We start from the raw sequence: 23,456 nt of genomic DNA on the forward strand, positions 1-23,456 counted from the left end.
AATATGAGCCAAATCGGACCACAAATACGATTCTTGAAATATTTCGATCCAAGCGCCACCTATCGGACTTTTTCTTCTTATTATTGCATTGTCATCAAGTTCTAAACTATATTCTAAGTGTCAAGCTGGTATCTTATCGGGAAGTTACTTAAATTTTAATTACAAAATTCGTAAACAACGGCCGGCCGGCCGCTACACAGAGTCAAGCTAAATAAAACCGTTTAAAAAATACAGTCATTATAGATATATCAATTTGATAACACAATTCAACTGCGCAAATATACATACATATATATAAACAAACAATTACTAGGAATTTTTTTTTTTTTTTTGAAAAAGCATAGCAAAATTTTTTGTCAAAGGCGCGTTCTTTCATTTCGCTGGTATATGCGTCAATTAATTCCGGAAATATGTTACACGTGCGGCTTTCTATATTTTGTTAAGTTTCTCCTGACTTTTTTCACTCCAGTTTAAATGAATTTTGCTTTCCGTAGGTTTTCGCATTGTTGGAGATCACATATCTTCAATTGTTTATATTTCTGCGGAAATATATTTAACCTTTTCATTTTTAAATACCACAAAATTTTTTTAAACAATCAAATGCAACTCAGCTTTAAGTATTCTTACGTACCAAAAATGCAACTCTAGACCTGAGATTTGCATCAGGTGAGCGAGGCTGTTTGTAATGTTGACGTTTATCACTTAGTTGACACACTTAGTATGGTACACTATGTATCTCAGCTTCCATTTCGATTACGCCCTATTTGAGCATAAATTCAATATGCTTTGACGTAAGTTTGGTCGTTTAAGACAAAAAATCTGAAATGGGGCGTTCTGCAAATTAACAATTCATCACTTGGTTTATAAAGTTTAGAAATTTCTCATTAGTTATATTCGTATATACACCTGGAATTTCGGAGCCTCTACAGCCGCTCCCAAATGATACCACCGCAGGACGTTCTCATCTCACAACGCCTGGTAATCCAGAATCACCTCAACATGCATCAAAATTATCAAGTCCAGAACAAATCATTGGTTTAGTTAAAGTTACTCCTCCTGCTGCATAAATGACCATACAAATTGTCGTCGCCAGTAGGGGCAGGGCAGTAGTCCGGAGTTCAGCTACATGATCCTTACGGTCTATACTTATTGAACGCCATCCACTGACTCGCAGTGGTGTGTTTTGTGTTAATTGACTACTGCAAAGTGGAATTATGCCTACTATAGAACCCAGGATGAAGGGTGCATTCACTTTAATAGCACCTATATATGTATTATTTGATTTGGTTCTATAACCAAGTGGAATAAATGTCTTATTCCCTATGCGACATTGTCCAGCTTCGAGTGCTATATTGGTTACACCAGCTGTAACCGCGATTAATTTTGTTTTTTTCTTTGTCAGCCAATGCGCAGCTGCAATCACAATTTCCCTACTGTTTAATAAACCAGCGCATTCATAAGATATCGCGAGTTCACATTAGAGATATATTCATAAGAATTCTTGTATCAAAAGGCCGGAAAGCAACCGTTTGGATTGAGCATATAACCTTAACATCTTTCAACATAAAATCGGTCGACTTTCATTCTAAAATATTGTTTTAGTTTAACGAAAACGTCTGCAAATTTTGGTCTACATTTAAAAAAAATGTTTTCCAGGGTCCTTGTAAAATTTAGATTATGTAGGATTATACCTACTATTTTCTCCCATGAGTTACGTAATAATATCCACTTGTACTGCTTATGATTTCGAGGACGGCATCATTGGTAGAATAGTAACTGCCTAATGTGTCAAGGTGTTTCTCTGGTAGTGCTCGGCAGGTATGAGTTCGAAGTCGCAATCCTATAGCTTTTGTGTTGGCAGGTGGTGCCCAAAAAACCAAAGGCGCCCACGGGAGCGATTAACAATAGGCCAGCGTTGTTGCAAACAGTGTGACGAAAGTCATGAGTATTAAAAGACCATTAATAGCAACCGTAAATCGCCTTTGTGTGTGGCCAGTAAGGAGTCACAAATGATTTAAAGAAATTGTGTGGACAACGAGTATTAGGAGTTAGAACATCTCTATCGGTGAAACTACGCTTTGTACGAGACATACAGGCAACAGTACCAGTTCCTTAGACCGGGATTAAGTTCGAAGCCTCGCTGGAGAAAGTAAACTAAGCATGGTTCCTCCGTAAGGAGCTGCTCCTGAAACCTTTTTAACGATCCGCAAGATTTTGAGGAAAAAACCCCGGATCTTTCCGAAATGGCCAAAACGTTGGTTTCGTTAAATACAACCATACAAACAAAACCTTTTCATCTTGTATTTAAACAAGTGAACAAACTGTTTTTGTTCTTAGAAACTAACAATTTCAATATAACAAATTATATTCTATCGAAATGAAATAAGCGTGTTTTGGGAAAAATATTTACTTATTCCTATTCAAAAGAAAAATTTATTGTTATTGTTTGTTTTATTTATGATTGCATAACTGAACTGTAGTATTAAGACCGTGACTGTATTTTTAATGATTAAATAAAGAAAAGTGCACACACTACTCTCACTAATTTCTATATGTTTTTTTTTGTATATCCGGAACGTTCTCGAAAATGGCTAAACCCAATTGATTGAAATTTTGTAAATAGATAGTGTATCAAATTCTTAGACTTTCTACCTACGTGTTACCACTAAGGGTGTTGGTTGCCACCTATTTGGAATTAAAAAAAAAAAAACAAGTAAGGACGTAATTGTCTTCAGCTGTGTCGAAGACTTCATGAATGGGACTGAACAATAATGTTATCCCATTCGTAATATCCTTATAATCGGCTGTATAAGATAAGAAATATATAGTGAACAGATGTACATATCTAAGCGATTTGTAACATAAATATAAAATAAACAAGTAAGGAGAGCTAAGTTCGGGTGTAACCGAACATTACATACTCAGCTGATAGCTTTGGAGACAAAATAAGGGAAAATTACCATGTAGGAAAATGAACCTAGGGTAACGTTGGCATGTATTTTTATGACATCGATATCAAATGGAAGGTATTAAAGACTATTTTAAAAGGGAGTGGGCCATAGTTCTAAAGGTGGATGCCTTTTCGAGATATTGTAAAAGGGAGTGGGCCATAGTTCTGTAGCTGGACGTCTTTTGGAGATATCGCCACAAAGGTGGACCAGGGATGACTCTATAATGTGTTTGTACAATATGGCTATCAAATTAAAGGTATTAATGATGGTTTTAAAAGGGGTGGCCCTTAGTTGAATATGTGAAGGCGTTTTCGAGATATCGGGCAAAATGTGGACCAGTTTGACCAAGAACATCACCTGTCGGGTACCGCTAATTTATTTATATATGCAATACCACTAACAGTATTCCTGTCATGATTCCAAGGGCTTTTGATTTCGCCCTGCAGAAATTTTTAATTTTCTTCTACTTAATATCGTAAGTGACACACCCATTTTACAAAGTTTTTTTTATATTATATTTTGCCAAAGAACCAATCCAATCACCATGTTTCATCCCTTTATTCGTATTTGGTATAGACTTATGGAATTTTTTTAATTTTTCGAAATTTTCGATATCGAAAAAGTGGGCGTGGTCATATTCAGATTTCGCTCATTCGTCATGAGTATTAAAAGACCATTAATAGCAACCGTAAGTTGCCTTTGTGCGTGACCGCCAAGGAGCCACAAACTACGCTTTGCACGAGATATACAGACAAAAGTATGACTATTTTATGTATCTCTATTTCTTTTCAGCAGACGCAGCAATTCCAAAGACCGGGGTTAGGTTCGAAGCCTCTCTGGAGTAAGTGGACGAGGGACAATCCCTTCGCAAAGAGCTACTCCTGCAAATGTTTGAACGATCTGCGAGATCTGGAGGCAAAACCCCGGATCTTTCCGAAATGGCCAACACGTTGTTTTCCTTAAATACATACAAACAAAACCTTTCCTAAATATTATATTTTTAAATAGAAAAATCAAGTTTTTTAAAGTAATAACACCGGCGTATGCCAGCGCCGCCGGTATATAATAAAGCCTACGCTGCCTCCGCCGATAAAGTGATCGGCGTAAACCTCTAGTATGTACATGGTGAAATGTTTTTAAACCATGCAAGTTGTACTGTTGTCGCAATTGCTTCTATTTGTCAGCGTTGCTGTTTGTTCAGCTTACAAATGTTGCAAGATTGCTAAATTTAATTGTGGAATTTGCATACGAGTACACATAGCCATAAGCGCATTTCGAAATTTCCTGCAGTCAAAAGCACCTAACTAGTCAGCAAACCATTTTTTTTTGTCATGCTGGAAAATTACATATCCAAGTGCTTGACATACAAACAGTTGCACGCAAAGAAAAATATTAAAAAAAGTTTAAAATTGCAACCTTTTAGTATCTTTTAGAATATTATTTGTTTTTTTTTTTTTATTCCTTTATTTTCCAAAACGATGAAAATTATATCTATATTGGGAGATTTTGGATATCTCTGCAATAAAACTGGCACTGAAAATGGCAGTTCGTCAAAACTATCCCGAAACCAAATTTAAATCGTTCTATCTTTATGAAAAGTATATACATATGCCTATTACAATAATGACTTTAGTTGTATGCTTAATACACTTATTTTCTCTTTCCTTTGCAGGTGACCTTACATCACTGAACAAAATGTAATATATCAAAATCTATATCTATACAAACTATAATTCAAAGTCTTAAATTTTTGAAGCAGGTAATTTTGAGTGCTACTAATCCTGTTGAGTTGCAACTTCCTTTGAAAAAATATTCTAACGTACCGCGTTGCTATGACCGAAAGCCAAGTCAGTCGCTGCAGGGGCAAGAAGTGAAATTTTGTGAGTTGTAAATCAACTGCCTTCGTTTATTGTTTTGTAGTTTGGTTTTGGTGATTGTTTTATATATTAATCGCATTAAACGTCTGCTTATACAGATATAAGCTAAAAAATTAATAATAAAACAATTATTGATATAGAAAGAAAAACGCTTATTAGAATTAGGTTCTCTAAATAAAATACAAGTTTTGGTGCCTAAAGTCAACCCAAAAATTCCTTATTGTATGAAAATTTGTATTAACAATTTTGCAACACAAATGTTAAAAATTTGTATGTACTTACATGTTGGTTTACGTTGCTTCGAAAACCGGAAACCCTCTATATAGCTACCCAACTAACGTAGAAAATTTATCAAAACTTACAAAAGGATAGTAAATGGAGATATTTACTTGAGGTCCAAAATCGCAAAAGCATTACACTTCCAACATTTCATACTAATTTCGAGTTCATAACAAAAATGTGAAAATGGCGGCTGCCATTGTGTGGTGGTAGCATGCTGCGTCTACCACACCGGAGACCGTGGGTGAAGGTTCCGTCCCGCCAATATAGGAAAAATTAAAAAGAAGCAGGATGAGAATTGGAAAAGAAGCTCGGCATAAAATATCTTGAGAGGTTATGCTGCCGTACTTTATTTTAACAAAAATTTAATCTAAAATTTTTCTTCTATAAAAAAATGTTTTAAGAATTATCATTTAAAATCAAAATACTAATTTTCTTACTAAACTAAGTAAATTAGGAACCTAAATTTAATCAACCCATTATTCGAAAAATTTTGGGTAATGTTCTCCCACCCTTACATAAAATAAAAGAAAACATGTTATTTTTAAATTTAAAAACATTGTAAAAGGCATTGTTGTTGTTGTTGTTGTTGTCCCATTTAACTTGGTAGTAGTCGTAGTTATTGCAGGTATTCGAGAGACCACCTGCTGTACAAGAACAGGCCGTTTGTTGCAGTGGCGCCCGGATACCACAGCCCGCGCACAAGGAACGCATGGGGAACCATTTTGATGCACATTCCCTGGAAACAATTGCTTTTGTTATTAGTATGACATGTCAGTGATCCGTTTAAAATACTGGCACACACAATAGAAATTTAAGGCGCGATAACCTCCGAAAAGATTTTAGACCGAGCTTTTCTTCCAATTTGCGCCGTGTCCTTTTAATTTGTTTACAAATTGGCGGTACTGGACCAACTTGTTTTATGTGTAAGCTAAGGCAGGTCAAACACGCAGATGTTAAACAACTGTTTCTTTGCTTGCCTCATTCTCTCAGCATTCAGGCCGAGCGGTTGTTGTCCCGTGATTACCTTGGCCTATTTAGCAGATCCTGTTTTCTGCTACTGTCGTAATTCGGCCAGGTTTACTTCTTGTTTTGGCATGCGCTTGACGAGCATCAGTTGGATTCTGTTGGCTCCTCGAACATGTCATAGATATATGTTTCTCCTCCTGCCTTCTATACTTTGTCTACTTTCTCTCCTCAATCTCTCTGCGATCAGGTACCGATACAAGGGTTATTCTTTTGAAGTTAGCTGCGGCTTGAATAGGCCTTTTGCAGCTGTAAGCCACCTTATTTGAAGTGATGGTGAAGTAAAACACTATGACCGCTTCTTGGACATCGAAGTAAATGCACACCTCGTGCCCTCTCAACGAGACCTCCGACAGCAGCGTACTTTACCCAAGACTTAACATTGGAAGATACTAGCAAAGCTAGGCAAACGGACTGACAGCAACATCATAGACTCTCGCATACCCTAAAAGGCTGTACAATTACCGAATCTATTCGTAGCCTGTTATACTCGAACAATAATTTTGTGGGAAGATGTGGGCTTACTGGTAAATATATGAAGCTATAAATAGTAATACAACACAAGCAGAATTTTTTTGTGTTAAAACTCAGCAGAAAAATGTTTTTTACAATAAGATATGAAAGCTTTAACTAAATAACGTATTAAAACTCACGTATAAAGTGTAAAGTGCCTAAGTCGACATAGGTCATGAGAGCTACTTATAAAGTCGTTTGTTGTAACGATGCACCCTCGAAGTAGACCGATCTTCGATAAGTCTTCCGACACCGAAATTCCTTCGCCTAATTCTACAAAAGTTTGCGAGTGAAGCATGAAGTGTTTCCATGATTCCGCTTTGTCGTCGTCCATGCAACTTGGGCAAGTGGGAGTTTCCGGTATGCTGAAACGTACCGTGTGGACTCCTTTTGGGCACTGACCTGCTAGAACTCTTACCACCATTGATAAATGAGCCATGAAGAGCCCGAAAATTTCAGCAGACCGCCTGCTATCCAGCTCAGAATAAAGGTGTATCGCTAGTCTACAATAGGTTGTTGGTTAGGTTGGATTGTCAGAAGTTTGTTTCACGACCAGCTGGGGGTTTCAGTCAAAATGTGGACTCCTCTTTGCAAATATTAGAAAATTTCTAGGAAAAAAAAACTATGTAATTAGAAACTTCTCGATCTGACAGCTGTACCACTACTAACAGCTGCAATCTTAGCTTGGCAAGCGCAAAGTACGAGCAGCACAAAACGTGTTCGATCGTTTCCTGCATAAGTGGGTCGCAACTGATCAGCGATTACTTGGCTAACTCAAAGCCCGTGTATCCTACAGCCTTATGCATTGAGTTCAGTTGTAATCTAGGAGACCCGCGAGTTAGTGCAACAGAAAATACACTACTGTACCGATAACATCATCCCATGTATGATATAGAATCAGTAGTTTACATAAAAAGTATGGTCCTCTTTAAACATTGTCTATCTATCTATTAACCATTATCAGAAACCAAAACATTGTAAGCAAAGATAAGATTTCTATTTAAACATAAACCAAATACAAACATAAACAAAACCAAATAAAATATTATCAGCCAACAAAAGATTCCTATTCAACCATTGTAAGCATAGATAAGATTTCTACTTAAACATTATCAGCAAGATCCTTTTTTGAACATTATCAGCAGCCACTAAACAAAAGAAACCAGAGCATATAAATAGACGATTAAGCATAGAAATAAGTTAGTCTTCTATTACACTGAAGCATATGAACTTCAGTTTAGAATTCATTAAAGTACATATACATAGATACAAATAAAGTATATTGTTTTATTTAAAATCGAAAGTACATATTTAACTGGGGGCTCAATAAGTAAATAAGTGAATAATAAAAGGAACTCCTAAAAAATCAAATTCCACACGTCCTGAAAAAGAGGACAAGGAGAACCAGAAAATAAAACTGGACCTCTTCCGCAAAAAACGATTACAAGTGTTTGACCAAAGCAGGGGAATCATTATGGAAGCAAGGTTAGTAACCTTGGAACAAGCTCATGCCGCTATAGAAGCACAATTAGCCCAGCTGCGGCAAGCGCAAGTACCTAATATCGAAGAATTCCAACCGATAAGTCCCAGGATAAACAATGCAAATGAAATAAATCTGAGACTATTCGAACGGCTACCAGTGTTCAACGGAGACACATCCAAATACAGGACATGGAGGGCAACCATTATATCAGCAATGAGTCCCATAGAAGCCTTTATTAATACCAAACCATATTACGATGCATTATTTATAATACGTCACACGAAGATCGAAGGAGAACCAGCAACTCTTCTACAGAATCACGGCACAGTGTTCCACTTACAAGCAATACTCAATCGCCTAGATTACAGCTACGCCGATACTAGAAGCTATAACGCCCTCATAGAGGAAATGAAAAGACAAATACAAGGAAAACAGACGCTATCCGAATTCCACAGCAAGATCTGTCAAATCTTTAATTTAGCAATGACTAAATGTGAAATTGATTACCCAGGGAATACTCACTCTCTACAGCAGGTCACAAAATAAATGGCCATAGATTGCTTCCGCAATGGCATAAATGATGAATTTACTCAACACACATTATATGCAGCAAAACCAAGAGATTTAGAAAGTGCATACGCAATTGCCACGGAGATTCTTTATAAAAGGCAGAATAATCCGATACGACGAGAAGCGTATAACTACCCTAAACAGCCACAAAATGAAAGGAGGTATCAACCAGGAGTTCAACCTATTCCCCATATGGGAAGATCAAACCCGACACCAATGGACGTGGATACATCAATAGGAAGATTCCGGCAATCCACGAATAATTAGCATCAACAACAGCAATCGTATCAACAGAATCCTTTCAGAAACAACTATGAACGACAAAGAGCAGGATATGCACCTTTTAATCCCAATAGAGGAGAACCATTTAAACGAAACCACCAACCAACGTCATCAAGATATAATATAGTACCTCAGAAACTACAAAGGATCAATCAAATAACGGATAGTAATAGTGATCAGTCATTAAAGGTAAATGTAGATGAAAGTGAATTTGAAAATAGAGCTACTTTTTTAGACGAGTAAATAATCTGCCGTGTCTTACGATTATTTTACATGATAATAAAAAACTTTTAGCTTTAATAGACACAGGCTCGACATTAAACTATATTAGGAAAAATATTCCAAATGGAAAGACCTTTCCAGTTAAACAATTTGTTAGTAGAACTCTGAATGGTTCAAACACAATAAACTCAGCTAAGAAGATAAGAATGCTAGGACAAGAATTAGTATTTTTTGAAATCGAAGAATTAAAAGAATTTGATATGATATTAGGAGAACAATCCTTGAGAGAAATGAAGGCTAAGATAGATCTGTTCGAATATAAAATGATGTATGTCAGGAGAACAGAGCAGAAGAAAAAAGAAATGGATGTCAGTCAAGTAAATTTCACAATAGATGAGAGCAAATATAAGAAAGAGGTTGAAGAAATTATGAGAATTAATGAGGAAACAAATCCTATTTTACCATTTACAAAAACAATTGAAGCCACGATTCGCACTAAAACTGAAGAGCCAATATGGACGAAACAGTACCCTTACCCCTCTTCAGACAATAATTTCATAAATAAAGAAATAAATAAAATGCTAGAGAATAATATAATTAAACCCAGTAAGAGTCCCTATAACTCACCTATTTGGACTGTACCAAAGAAAGGAACTGACGAGTTAGGAAACCCTAAGAGAAGAATGGTCATAGACTTCCAGAAATTGAATAGCGAAACCATTACCGATAGATATCCCATACCTGATGTCAACATGACAATACAGAATTTAGGTAAAGCAACTGTTTTTACAACCCTAGATTTGGAAGCAGGTTTCCATCAGATAAAAATCAAGGAGTCAGACACCGAAAAGACAGCCTTTAGCATAAACGGAGCAAAATATGAATTCTTAAGGCTGCCGTTTGGACTAAAGAATGCACCTTCAATATTTCAAAGATGCGTAGATGACATATTAAGAAATTACATAGGAAAATTCGTACATGTATATATAGACGATGTGCTAATATATTCATCCTCACATGATGAACATATGGAACACATAAGAATTGTTATAAATGCACTGCGTCAAGCAAATATGAAGATTTCATATGAAAAATCTCATTTTTTCAAAGACAGCACTGAATACTTAGGACATATTATTAAACATAACAGAATAACTGTAGACCCACAAAGAATTGAGACCATAAAAAACTACCCTGTGCCTATGAATCTGAAAGAATTAAGATCATTTTTAGGGCTAGCAGGATATTATAGAAAATTCATCAAAGACTACGCCAAGATTACCAAACCCCTAACATTGTTTTTAAGAGGAGAAAACGGTATCGTAAAGAAAAAGCAAAGTGAAAGAATGCAAATAAAATTAGATGAGGAAGCCATAAATGCGATGAATATATTAAAAAAGGAATTACAAGCACAAGTCGAACAATTTCAACCCGATTTCAATAAACCCTTTGATTTAACCACGGACGCAAGTAATTTTGCCATAGGAGCTGTGTTATCCCAAGGTAGAAATCCCATTTGTTTTATATCCAGAACACTAAGCGAGACGGAACAAAAATATAGCACAAACGAAAAAGAGTTATTAGCCATAATTTGGGCCCTACAAAAACTCAGAAACTATTTATATGGACGATCAGACCTTACAATCTATACGGATCATCAGTCCTTAACCTACTCTATTTCAGAGAAGAACCCTAATAATAAACTAAAAAGGTGGAAAAACCAAATAGAAGAATACGGTGCCAAATTGGTATACAAACCAGGTTCTCAAAACATCGTTGCGGATGCACTAAGTCGGCAACAAATTAATCAATTAACCGACTCAGAATCGCAGCACTCTCAACTCAGCTCACCCACTGAAACCATAAGAAGGGTAGGCACTAGCTTAAACCATTTTAATAATCAAATTATTATCCAAACTAACAATGGATTAGTAAGAATAGAAAGTAAAAATATATTCGGAAAATTTAGACATACCATATACTTCACAACTATAGAACAATTGATAAGTGATATTAAAGGCGTACTACACCCAAACAATATTAACGCCATAATCACTACCGAAGAAATTCTATACAAAATAAAAACTACACTAGTAAAAACTTTCCCAACCACTACTTTTGTAATAACAAATGCATTAGTCAGAGACATCACTGACGAAAATGAACAGAATGAGATAGTTGAACAAATACACAGAAGAGCACATCGAAATTATAGAAATAATATAAAAGAACTGTCTGAGAGCTACTACTGGCCTAACATGCGAGATATGGCAAAGAAGGCAGCACAAATATGTGAGATATGTAAAAAATGTAAATACGACAGACGTTCTAATAAATTACTTTACGGAAAAACACCAATACCAAATGAAGTAGGTGCACATCTGCACATGGATACATTTTTTTTGGACAACCAAATATATATAACTACAGTAGATAGATACTCAAAATTCTGCTATGTAAGAAAAATACCAGATAAGAAAAACTCATACATATATTTGAATGAAATACTATCCCAAATATTCCCATACGCAACGAACCTAACAACTGATAACGACCCGACATATGTTAATGTAGTAGCAAAGTCCTTATACGATCGACTACATATATAGCACACAGCAGTGCCACCACAACATTCGACAACGAACGGTCAAGTAGAGCGGACGCACAGCACAATAGTGGAGCTAACTAACTTACTAGTAAAGGAAACCAAAGGTAAACACGAAGTGGTAATATTCGAAGCAGTACGACAGTACAATAAAACCATTCACTCGGTCACAGGACATAAACCCGAGGACGTTTTTTTCAACAGGGGAGGATACGACTATACAGTCATCAGAAACAGAATTCGTTATAAGCAAGAAAGAGATATCACCCAACAGAAGGCACCGAACAAACAAATTATTTACGAGGAAGGTGATATTATTTATGTTAAGAGAAGCCGAAGAAATAAAAAACACGATAGATTTATGAAAAAAATAATTGAACAGGATAACGGTAAAACAGTCACAACAACTGATAAAAGAATAATACACAAAGATAACATCCGTACGAACTAGAAATGAATCTCACAATAATAATAATCTTGCTGTGCATAAACAGAATTAGTTCAGACACAAGTATTACAGACCTGAAAGGAAAAGATTATATATTAATAGAAACGAATCCAGCTTTTATATTTGATAGCTATGATTATTTATATCATATTACAAATTTAACTAGAATATTAACACCTTACCAAAATATATTAAACTCAAAATATAATTCAAATCCTGAAGTGAAAATATTACACCGAAAAATTGAAATATTAATAAAACAGATTAATCCAGTTAATAGATTTAAAAGAGGATTAAACGCTTTAGGGACAATATTAAAATGGATAACAGGTACACCAGACCACGATGATGAAGTAGAGATACAGACAAGAATCAATCAACTAATTGAGGGACACAATAAACAAAAAATAATAAATAGTAATTTCGAAAAAATGTTAAACAAGTTAAACCCCAAGGATTTCTCTGAAAAATTAATACTCACAGAAGTCTACAATGAACTTAATACTCTCCTAACTACAATTAATTTAGCAAAAAATAACAACTTCCTGTCAACTTCATTGGACTTTGAAGAAATTACAGAAATCATTGCGAAAGAAAAAACAAATGTTTTAACCATAAATATTTTAGAATATGCAGAAATTAAAATTGTTAAATTCAAACAAAACTTTGTAACAGTTTACAAATACCCAAAAATCAAAGAAAAATGTGAACAATTCTACATCCACTCATTAGCTTCAAAAAAAGGAAAATTAGTTATGGATAAAAATATTGCTTTATGTAAAGGAAATCAATACGTAAGAATCAATAAATCTAAAGATTTTATAGATCAAACTATATGTAAGCAGAATAAAAAGGACGGATGTACAATACAAATATTAGAGAAAAATAATGCTCAATGTAAAATGATAAAAGAAAAGAATCCACCCTTTATTAATTATGGTAACGGAAACATTATTATTAGCGGATTGAATATATTAAACAACGAGATTTTAGATGGAGATTTTTCAATATATTTCAAAACCAATATAACATTAAATAACGAAGTATATATAAACATTAGGGAAACTATGGTAAAAATACTCCATAAAAAGCATAAAGAAAATCTAGATATATTAGAATACTTAGAATCTCAATCAGAATACAAGTTCAATAATCTAGACGAAATATTATCCATATTTGTACCAATTGAACAAAATCCAATCAAGACTACATTTATAACTATATTAATTATAACCTTATTAATCACAATAACCAAACTATTATTAGGATTTAGAGTAAGGAGAAGGAATATACTTTATCAAAGAGCACTAATACAATCTCAAAAAGACCATGAAGAAAGAAAACAAAAATTACTAGAGTCCAAATTGTAAATCAGGACATTTAATTTTAAGAGGGAGGAGAGTTAGTGCAACAGAAAATACACTACTGTACCGATAACATCATCCCATGTATGATATAGAATCAGTAGTTTACATAAAAAGTATGGTCCTCTTTAAACATTGTCTATCTATCTATTAACCATTATCAGAAACCAAAACATTGTAAGCAAAGATAAGATTTCTATTTAAACATAAACCAAATACAAACATAAACAAAACCAAATAAAATATTATCAGCCAACAAAAGATTCCTATTCAACCATTGTAAGCATAGATAAGATTTCTACTTAAACATTATCAGCAAGATCCTTTTTTGAACATTATCAGCAGCCACTAAACAAAAGAAACCAGAGCATATAAATAGACGATTAAGCATAGAAATAAGTTAGTCTTCTATTACACTGAAGCATATGAACTTCAGTTTAGAATTCATTAAAGTACATATAGATACAAATAAAGTATATTGTTTTATTTAAAATCGAAAGTACATACTTAACTCGCGTATCAATTGTCAGTGATATTGACATGACCCGGACATACATAGATGATCTTAATCCTTTTTTATTTCCAGGCCACCTTAAGGGAGCTCAGGCATTCCTATATCGACCTAGATCCCGCCAAGTTGAAGTTATGGCTTTATTTGCCGCTCGGATATCGGGGAATAACTTGAATTTTCTAACTATAATAGCACTGGAAATTACTCAGTTCACCGCATCTTTAATACTGGCAACTTCGGCTTGGAAAACGCAATAGTAATCAGGCCAACTGTAAACTTGCGGCATACGTCGTCTTTCTAATGGCAAACTCTGAAATTCCACGTCCATTTTTCCGTCCCACTTCGTCCCAACCGTGAACCATCTTTCCATTTTATTGCCCAGTATACTTCCTTACCTCATTTTGTCGATGCTAGAACTGTTCTGAAGCTTCTTTTGGGGAATTTCTTTATAGTTTTCAGATTATTTTTGGATTGCTCGGGATAATTTTCGGGTTAAATTCGGAACTATATGGTCCAGTTATGGACTCTGTATGGCACCATACTTAGATAGCAGTTGTTGACACACAATAGTCCGTCGTGTCGTTTGAAGTCAATGTTGCTAAATATGAATCCGGTGTGAGAAAGCTTCTTTACTAAATTTTAAAATATTTCCCTCAAAGCGTTTACATTTTTACGTAAATTTGTTACTTAAACCAATTGACTGTTTTAACTAAACAAAAGTCATTTTTATTTTTTTACGATTTTCCTCTCTTACCTTCAACAGCAAAAAGCGTCCTACTTTTACCAATCAAAGCTTCGGCAAAGATTTATTTAAATATCATTATCTAATTCAAACAATATAAGAAAAAACTGCTTAAAAAACGAAATCAAGTACATAATCAATCCTGTTAATTTAAAAATATTTTTTTTTTCGTAATTATTTTTTACTACAGAAAATTTCCTTTTTTCTTGCTCTTTCATTTTCTCTACTGGTTTTTGAAAAATCAATGAACACAGCCAATTTTCATTAGCTAGCAATTTGCTGCTTCCAGTCTTTATGCTCCAGTTGGAAGAGTTGCAAAAGCAATTAGTTGAAAATCTGATTTTTCTTTCGTTTTAACTTTAATTTCTTTGGTTTAACATTTTTCCTTCCTCTTTACGCCTACTAAGATTATTGCTAAGTTTGTTCCAAATACTGTACAAAAAGATTGCAACAAAAAGTGTTATCGGGCGGAGCGAGTTATATAGCTACCCTGCAATAAATGCGATTAGTCTAGGCTGAATCCGGAATGAGTCGCAAAGGAGTATGCTGCTTATGCCAGCTTTGATATCTTTGAATGCGTTGAACTGTTGCCTTTTGTTTGAATATGTCCTATGAAGAGACCACCAATTGTACCCATATACACACGAAAGGGAACAATAGGACCAATCCCCTTTGTAAACGAATGAAGACGAGTCCCTTTTCGCAGTGTTATTTTTCGGATGATACGTCGATATGAAAATTTTAAGCGAAAGACTTAAACTTGCAAAAGATTGTTTAATATATCTTAGTAAAAATATTATTTAGTTGCCAACACATTCCAATAGATATGGGTCGACGATAATGCAAAATTTGATCCAAGTATTTTAGGTTCGGTATAAGGCTTCGCATTTTTCTCAAATAATTCAATTAAAACTCCTGTAAGTTTGTTTTATTCTACTCATGTCGTTGTCGTTTTTTATGATTAATCCCATCTGTACCCAAAACGGACTAGAGGGAATCAATTATGCCTCAATGTAGACAAAAGAGATCAACTGGACACCACTCCTTTTAGGAACTAATCGCACGATTTTCTGCAGGGTAGGATACTGGAATACTCGAATAATATAAAACGAAAATTGTTTTGGTTTTAATGAAATTTATATAAAAAGAAATACAAGAAATTTAAATAATTGAAATATGTACAAATAAAGAAATAGGGAAACTTGATCATTTTCTCACGAAGGAACTTGCCTATTGAAAAAAGTATTGTCCTTAATTATAACTTTCATGAAAATGAAATGGTATATTAATTTCGTCACGAAACCCAAAATTGTAAGTCCTTAAAGGAAAATAGATAGACCCACCATTAAGTATACCGAAATAATCAGAATGAAGAGCTGAATTGATTTAGCCATGTCCGTCTGTCCGTCTGTCTGTTTGTATTGAGATATCTTGATAAAATTTGGTGAGCGGGTGTACTTGGGTGTCCGATTAGACATTTGTCGGAACAGGCCGGATCGGACCACTATAGCATATATCCTCCATACAACCGATTTTTCAGAAAAAGAGGATTTTTGTCATATCTTACTCAATTTAACAGATTGAAGCTTCAAACTTCACCATATAATTTCGTATATTGCACATATTGTTGCCTGAAAAAATTTATGAGATCGGTCGTATATATAGTATATATCCCCCACATTCGATTGTTCAGATAAGAAACTTTTCGTAATTACTGCCCTATTTTAAGAGCTAGAGGCTTCAAATTTCAACGAATGCTTACGCATATAGCATATATTGTTGTTTGACAAAATCATAAAGATCGGTGGTATATATAGTATATATATGGTGGTATATATAGTATATATATATAGTATATATATATATTTTCGCAATTTTAGCCCCATTTTAACAGCTAGAAGCTTCAAATTTCACCAAATGCTTACGTATATAGCCTATATTGTTGTCTAAAAAATCGTAGCGATCGGTTGTATATATAGTATATATCTCATACAACCGATTGTGCAGATAAGAAACTTTTCACAATTTCTACCCCATTCTAACAGCTACAAGCTTCAAATTTCACCGATTGCTTACGTATATAGTATATATTGTTGTGTCAAAAAATCATAGAGATCGGTGATATATATAATATATATATATGATGGTATATATAGTATATATATATTTTTTTTTTGCGATTTCGGCCCCATTTTAACAGCTAGAACTTAAAATTTCACCAAATGCTTACGTCTATAGCATATATTGATGTCTGAAAAAATCATTGAGATCGGTGGTATACATAGTATATATCTCATACAACCGATTGTGCAGATAAGAAACTTTGCGCAATTTCTGCCCCATTTTAACAGCTAGAAGCTTCAAATTTCACGAAATGCTTTCGTATATAGCATACATTGTTGTCTGAAAAAATCATAGAGATCGGTGGTATATATATTATATACTTCATATAAACTGCCATTTTTGCCCCTTTTTTACGGCTAGAAGCTTCAAAATTCATCAAATTTCATCAAATAGTTACGTTTAGGTCATATAATTTTGAAATACGTGATTCGTAGTCATAGTTTTTACAGGCAGACCACAAAAAACGTGAAGTTTTGCATCTTCATACAAAGTACCTACCTATTTTTATATTTAGTTGAGCAGAGCTCACAGAGTATATTAAGTTTGATTGGATAACGGTTGGTTGTGCATATATAAAGGAATCGAGATAGATATAGACTTCCATATATCAAAATAATCAGGATCGAAAAAAAATTTGATTGAGCCATGTCCGTCCGTCCGTCCGTCCGTCCGTCCGTTAACACGATAACTTGAGTAAATTTTGAGGTATCTTGATGAAATTTGGTATGTAGGTTCCTGAGCACTCATCTCAGATCGCTATTTAAAATGAACGATATCGGACTATAACCACGCCCACTTTTTCGATATCGAAAATTTCGAAAAACCGAAAAAGTGCTATAATTCATTACAAAAGACCGATAAAGCGACGAAACTTGGTAGATGAGTTGAACTTATGACGCAAAATAGAAAATTAGTAAAATTTTGGACAATGGGCGTGGCACCGCCAACTTTTAAAAGAAGGTTATTTAAAACTTTTGCAAGCTGTAATTTGGCAGTCGTTGAAGATATCATGATGAAATTTATCAGGAACGTTACTCTTATTACTATATGTACGCTTAATAAAAATTAGCAAAATCGGAGAAGGACCACGCCCACTTTTAAAAAAAAAATTTTTTTTTAAGTAAAATTTTAACAAAAAATTTAATATCTTTACAGTATATAAGTAAATTATGTCAAGATTCAACTCCAGTAATGATATGGTGCAACAAAATACAAAAATAAAAGAAAATTTAAAAATGGGCGTGGCTCCGCCCTTTTTCATTTAATTTGCCTAGGATACTTTTAACGCCATAAGTCGAACAAAAATTAACCAATCCTTTTGAAATTTGGTAGGGGCATAGATTTTATGGCGTTAACTATTTTCTGTGAAAATGGGCGAAATCGGTTGATGCCACGCCCAGTTTTTATACACAGTCGTCCGTCTGTCCTTCCGCATGGCCGTTAACACGATAACTTGAGCAAAAATCGATATATCTTTACTAAGCTCAGTTCACGTACTTATCTGAACCCACTTTATCTTGGTATGAAAAATGAACGAAATCCGACTATAACCACGCCCACTTTTTCGATATCGAAAATTGCGAATAATGAAAAAAATGCCATAATTCTATACCAAATACGAAAAAAGGGATGAAACATGGTAAGGTAAGGATTGTTTTATTGACGCGAAATATAACTTTAGAAAAAACTTTATAAAATGGTTGTGACACCTACCATATTAAGTAGAAGAAAATGAAAAAGTTCTGCAGGGCGAAATAAAAAAACCTTTAAAATCTTGGCAGGTATTACATATATAAATAAATTAGCGGTATCCAACAGATGATGTTCTAGGTCACCCTGGTCCACATTTTGGTCGATATCTGGAAAACGCCTTCACATATACAGCTACCACCACTCCCTTTTAAAACTCTCATTAATACCTTTAATTTGATACCCATATCGTACAAACTCATTCTAGAGTCACCCCTGTTCCACCTTTATGGTGATATCTCGAAAGGGCGTCCACCTATAGAACTAAGCCCCACGCCTTTTTAAAATACTCATTAACACCTTTCATTTGATATCCATATCATACAAACAAATTCTAAAGTCACCCCTGGTCCACCTTTATGGCGATATCTCGAAAAGGCGAACACCTATAAAACGAAGGCCCACTCCCTTTTAAAAATACTCATTAACACCTTTCATTTGATACCCACATCGTACAAACAAAGTCTAGAGTCACCCCTGGTCCACCTTTATGGCGATATCTCGAAAAGGGGTCCACCTATAGAACTAAGCCCCACGCCCTTTTAAAATAATCATTAACACCTTTCATTTGATATCCATATCATACAAACAAATTCTAAAGTCACCCCTGGTCCACCTTTATGGCGATATCTCGAAAAGGCGAACACCTATAAAACGAAGGCCCACTCCCTTTTAAAAATACTCATTAACACCTTTCATTTGATACCCATATTGTACAAACAAAGTCTAGAGTCACTCCTGGTCCACCTTTATTGCGATACCTCGAAAATGCTTCCACCTATAGAACTAAGGCCCACTCCCTCTTAAAATACTCATTAACTCCTTTCGTTTGATACGCATATTGCACAAATGAATTCTAGAGTCACCCCTGGCCCACCTTTATGGCGATATCTCGAAACGGCGTCCACCTATAGAACTAAGGCCCACTCCCTTTTAAAATACTCATTAACACCTTTCGTTTGATGCCCATATTGTGCAAACAAATTCTAGGGTCACCCATGGGCCACCTTTATGGCGATATCTCGAAACGGCGTCCACCTATCGAACTAAGGATTACTCCCTTTTAAAATGCTCATTAACACCTTTCATTTAATACCCATATCGTACAAACGCATTCTAGAGTCATCCCTAGTCCATCTTTACGGCGATATCTCGAAAACGCGTCCATCTATAGAACTAAGGCCCACTCCCTTTTAAAATACTCATTAACACCTTTCGTTTGATGCCCATATTGTGCAAACAAATTCTAGGGTCACCCATGGGCCACCTTTATGGCGATATCTCGAAACGGCGTCCACCTATCGAACTAAGGATTACTCCCTTTTAAAATGCTCATTAACACCTTTCATTTAATACCCATATCGTACAAATGAATTCTAGAGTCAACCCTGATCCACCTTTATGGCTATATCCCTAAATGGCGTCCACCTATAGAACTATGGCCCACTCCCTCATAAAATACTCTTTAATGCCTTTCATTTGATACACATGTCATACAAACACATTCCAGGGTTTCCCTCGGTTCATTTTCCTACATGGTTATTTTCCCTTATGTTGTCACCTTAGCTCTCAACTGAGTATGTAATGTTCGGTTAGACCCGAACTTAACCTTCCTTACTTCTTTATTTTATATTTATCTTAAAAATCGTTTGGTATGTAGATCTGTTCACTATATATTTCTTATCTTTTACAACCGTTTAATCGGAGATTACGAACGGGATAAGATTATTGTTCAGCCCCATTCATGAAAGGTATGAAGTCCCGTTCTTACTAGTTTTAAATTTACATTTATTGTTTTTAAAATTAATACTCAAAATTTGATAAGGAAGGATGCATTGGGAATAGTGAAACAAAAGCTCACCCCTGCTTTTTTTCTTAGACTGCAGATATGGTCGTTAAATAATTAAAAACTTCTTCCAATATAGGGAGCTTTTCAAACTATTTTATAGGAGAGGCCCTTCCTTTTAAGATCAGCCGACAATATAAAAAAAGTGCCCTTCTAATATTCGATTCAAGTTAATTTTGATCAAAATCGTTTGCTATTTACTGATATTAGAGAAAAATTGCAAAGTTTACAAACGACGATGGTTACTAGGATATTTTTTTTGAATTTCACTTCTTTATCAAGTAGTTTCTCGGGAGCTGAGTATTGATCTCGAATCTCCAAAATTCATAGCAGTCAAAAGGTAGATGTTTTTAACCACTCAGCCATATGAATGCCCCACTGCTCCCTTTGGTCTCTAAGTATTGCCTTTTTGTTGATATTCCTTTTATTCACCATTTAGGAACACACTTATTCTATATGTTATTTAATCCTAATTTCGCGGAATGTTTTAGGCGCACTTAAAAGCTTAGTAACAATGGATTTTTACAGTATTGCTTTTATTAACATTACTTCCGCAATTCACTATTATATCTATTTCTACTTTACTTTACTTTATACTAATGTAACACGTTATAACTTGGAGGAGTGATCCTCCTTTAATATAAAAAATAAAATAAAAAAATAAAATCAAATAATCCTACAAATATACTGGAAGGGACAAACTTGCTTAGGAAAATGATCTAGTATCTCGGTGAGCGGATTAATATAAAACAAGTAAGGAAGATTTTGTTTCCCTTATGGTGACAACATAAGGGAAAATAACAATGTAGGAAAATGAACCGGGGGTAACCGTGAAATGTGTTTGTATGACATGTGTATCAAATGAAAGGCATTAAAGAGTATTTTACGAGGGAGTGGGTCATAGTTCTATAGGTGGACGCCTTTTTCAGATATCGCCATAAAGGTGGACCAGGGTTGACTCTAGAATGCGTTTGTACAATATGGATATCAAACGAAAGGTGTTAATGAGTATTTCAAAAGGGCGTGGGGCTTAGTTCTATAGCTGGTCGCCTTTTCGAGATATCGCCATAAAGGTGGACCAGGGGTGACTCTAGAATATATTTGTACGATATGGGTATCAAATGAAAAGTGTTAATGAGTATTTTAAAAGGGAGTGGGCCTTAGATCTATAGGTGGACGCCTTTTCGAGATATCGCGACAAAGGTGGACCAGGGGTGACTCTATAATGTGTTTGTACGATATGGGTATCAAATTAAAGGTATTAATGAGGCTTTTAAAAGGGAGGGGTGGTAGTTGTATATGTGAAGGCGTTTTCCAGATATCCACCAAAATGTGGACCAGGGTGACCCAGAACATCATCTGTTTTATACCGCTAATTTATTTATATATGTCATACCACGAACAGTATTCCTGCCAAGATTCCAAGGGCTCCTGGTTTCGCCCTGCAGAGCTTTTTCATTTCCTTCTACTTAATATGGTAGGTGTCACACCCATTTTACAAAGTTTTTTCTAAAGTTATATTTTGCGTCAATAAACCAATACAATTACCATGTTTCATCCCTTTTTTCGTATTTGGTATAGAATTATGGCATTTTTTTTCGTTTTTGGTAATTTTCGATATCGAAAAGTAAGCGTGGTCATAATCGGAATTCGGCCATTTTTTATACCAATACAAAGTGAGTTCAGATAAGTACGTGAACTGAGTTTAGTAAAGATATATCGATTTCTGCTCAAGTTATCGTGTTAAGGGTCGAGCGGAAGGACAGACGGTCGACTGTGTATAAAAACTGGGCGTGGCTTCAACCGATTTCGCACTTTTTCACAGAAAACAGTTACCACCATAGAGTCTAAGCCCCTACCAAATTTCACAAGGATTGGTAAATTTTTGTTCGACTTATGGCATTAAAAGTATCCTAGAAAAATTAAATGAAAAAGGGCGGAGCCACGCCCATTTTGAAATTTTCTTTTATTTTTGCATTTTGTTGCACCATATCATAACTGGAGTTGAATGTTGACATAATTTACTTATATACCGTAAAGATAGTAAATTTTAAGTTTAAATTTGACTTAAAAAAAAAATTGTTTTTAAAGTGTTTTATTAAGCATACATACAGTAATAGGAGTAACGTTCCTGCCAAATTTCATCATGATATCTTCAACTACTGCCAAATTACAGCTTGCAAAAGTTTTAAATTACCTTCTTTTAAAAGTGGGCGGTGCCACGCCCGTTGTCCAAAATTTTACTTATTTTCTATTTTGCGTCATAAGTTCAACTTTCGTACCAAGTTTCACCGCTTTATCCATCTTTGGTAATGAATTATCGCACTTTTTCGGTTTTTCGAAATTTTTGATATCGAAAAAGTGGGCGTGGTTATGGTCCGATATTGTTCATTTTAAATAGCGATCTGAGATGAGAACTCAGGAACCTACATACCAAATTTCATCAAGATACCCCAAAATTTACTTAAGTTATCATGTTAACGGACGGACAGACGGACGGACATGGCTCAATCAAATTTTTTTTCGATCCTTATGATTTTGAAATATGGAAGTCTATATCTATCTCGATTCCTTTATATCTGTACAACCAACCGTTATCCAAAGTTAATATACCCTGTGAGCTCTGCTCAACTGAGTATAAAAATATTATAAACATTAAAAGTTGCTTCTCTTTATGTGATAATTATACCCATACCACTTTTGACATACATTTTGGAATAGGAGTGTGAAGAAGAGTGGAGGAAAGAATTGAAGCGGTAGTGGAATCGGAAGTGGGCATAGAAGAAAGAGTGGTAATGAAATTGCATTGGTAAGTCGTTTACAATACCTACTGTTAAAATTTCAAAATTAAAATTCATCAGCAT

The 23,456-nt window shown here is 34.8% G+C and overlaps 1 protein-coding gene across 14 annotated transcripts in view; it reads left to right on the forward strand.

Annotated features, from left to right (window-relative positions):
- kek2 (kekkon 2) overlaps positions 1 to 23,456 on the forward strand; it is an 894,871-nt gene that overhangs the window by 693,052 nt on the left and 178,363 nt on the right. For 5 of the 14 annotated variants that reach the window (XR_010949838.1, XM_067767636.1, XM_067767646.1 and 2 more), the window contains one exon: positions 4,624 to 4,648. The exons of 8 other annotated variants lie outside the window; for them this stretch is intronic. The gene's annotated coding sequence lies outside the window, so the exon portion shown is untranslated. Of the gene's footprint in view, positions 1 to 4,623; positions 4,711 to 23,456 lie in introns of all 14 variants that reach the window. One more of the 14 variants, XM_067767641.1, reaches the window with a different exon arrangement.

Source organism: Eurosta solidaginis, chromosome 2 (assembly GCF_040869045.1).
Source record: "Eurosta solidaginis isolate ZX-2024a chromosome 2, ASM4086904v1, whole genome shotgun sequence".
Lineage (NCBI taxonomy): Eukaryota > Metazoa > Arthropoda > Insecta > Diptera > Tephritidae > Eurosta > Eurosta solidaginis.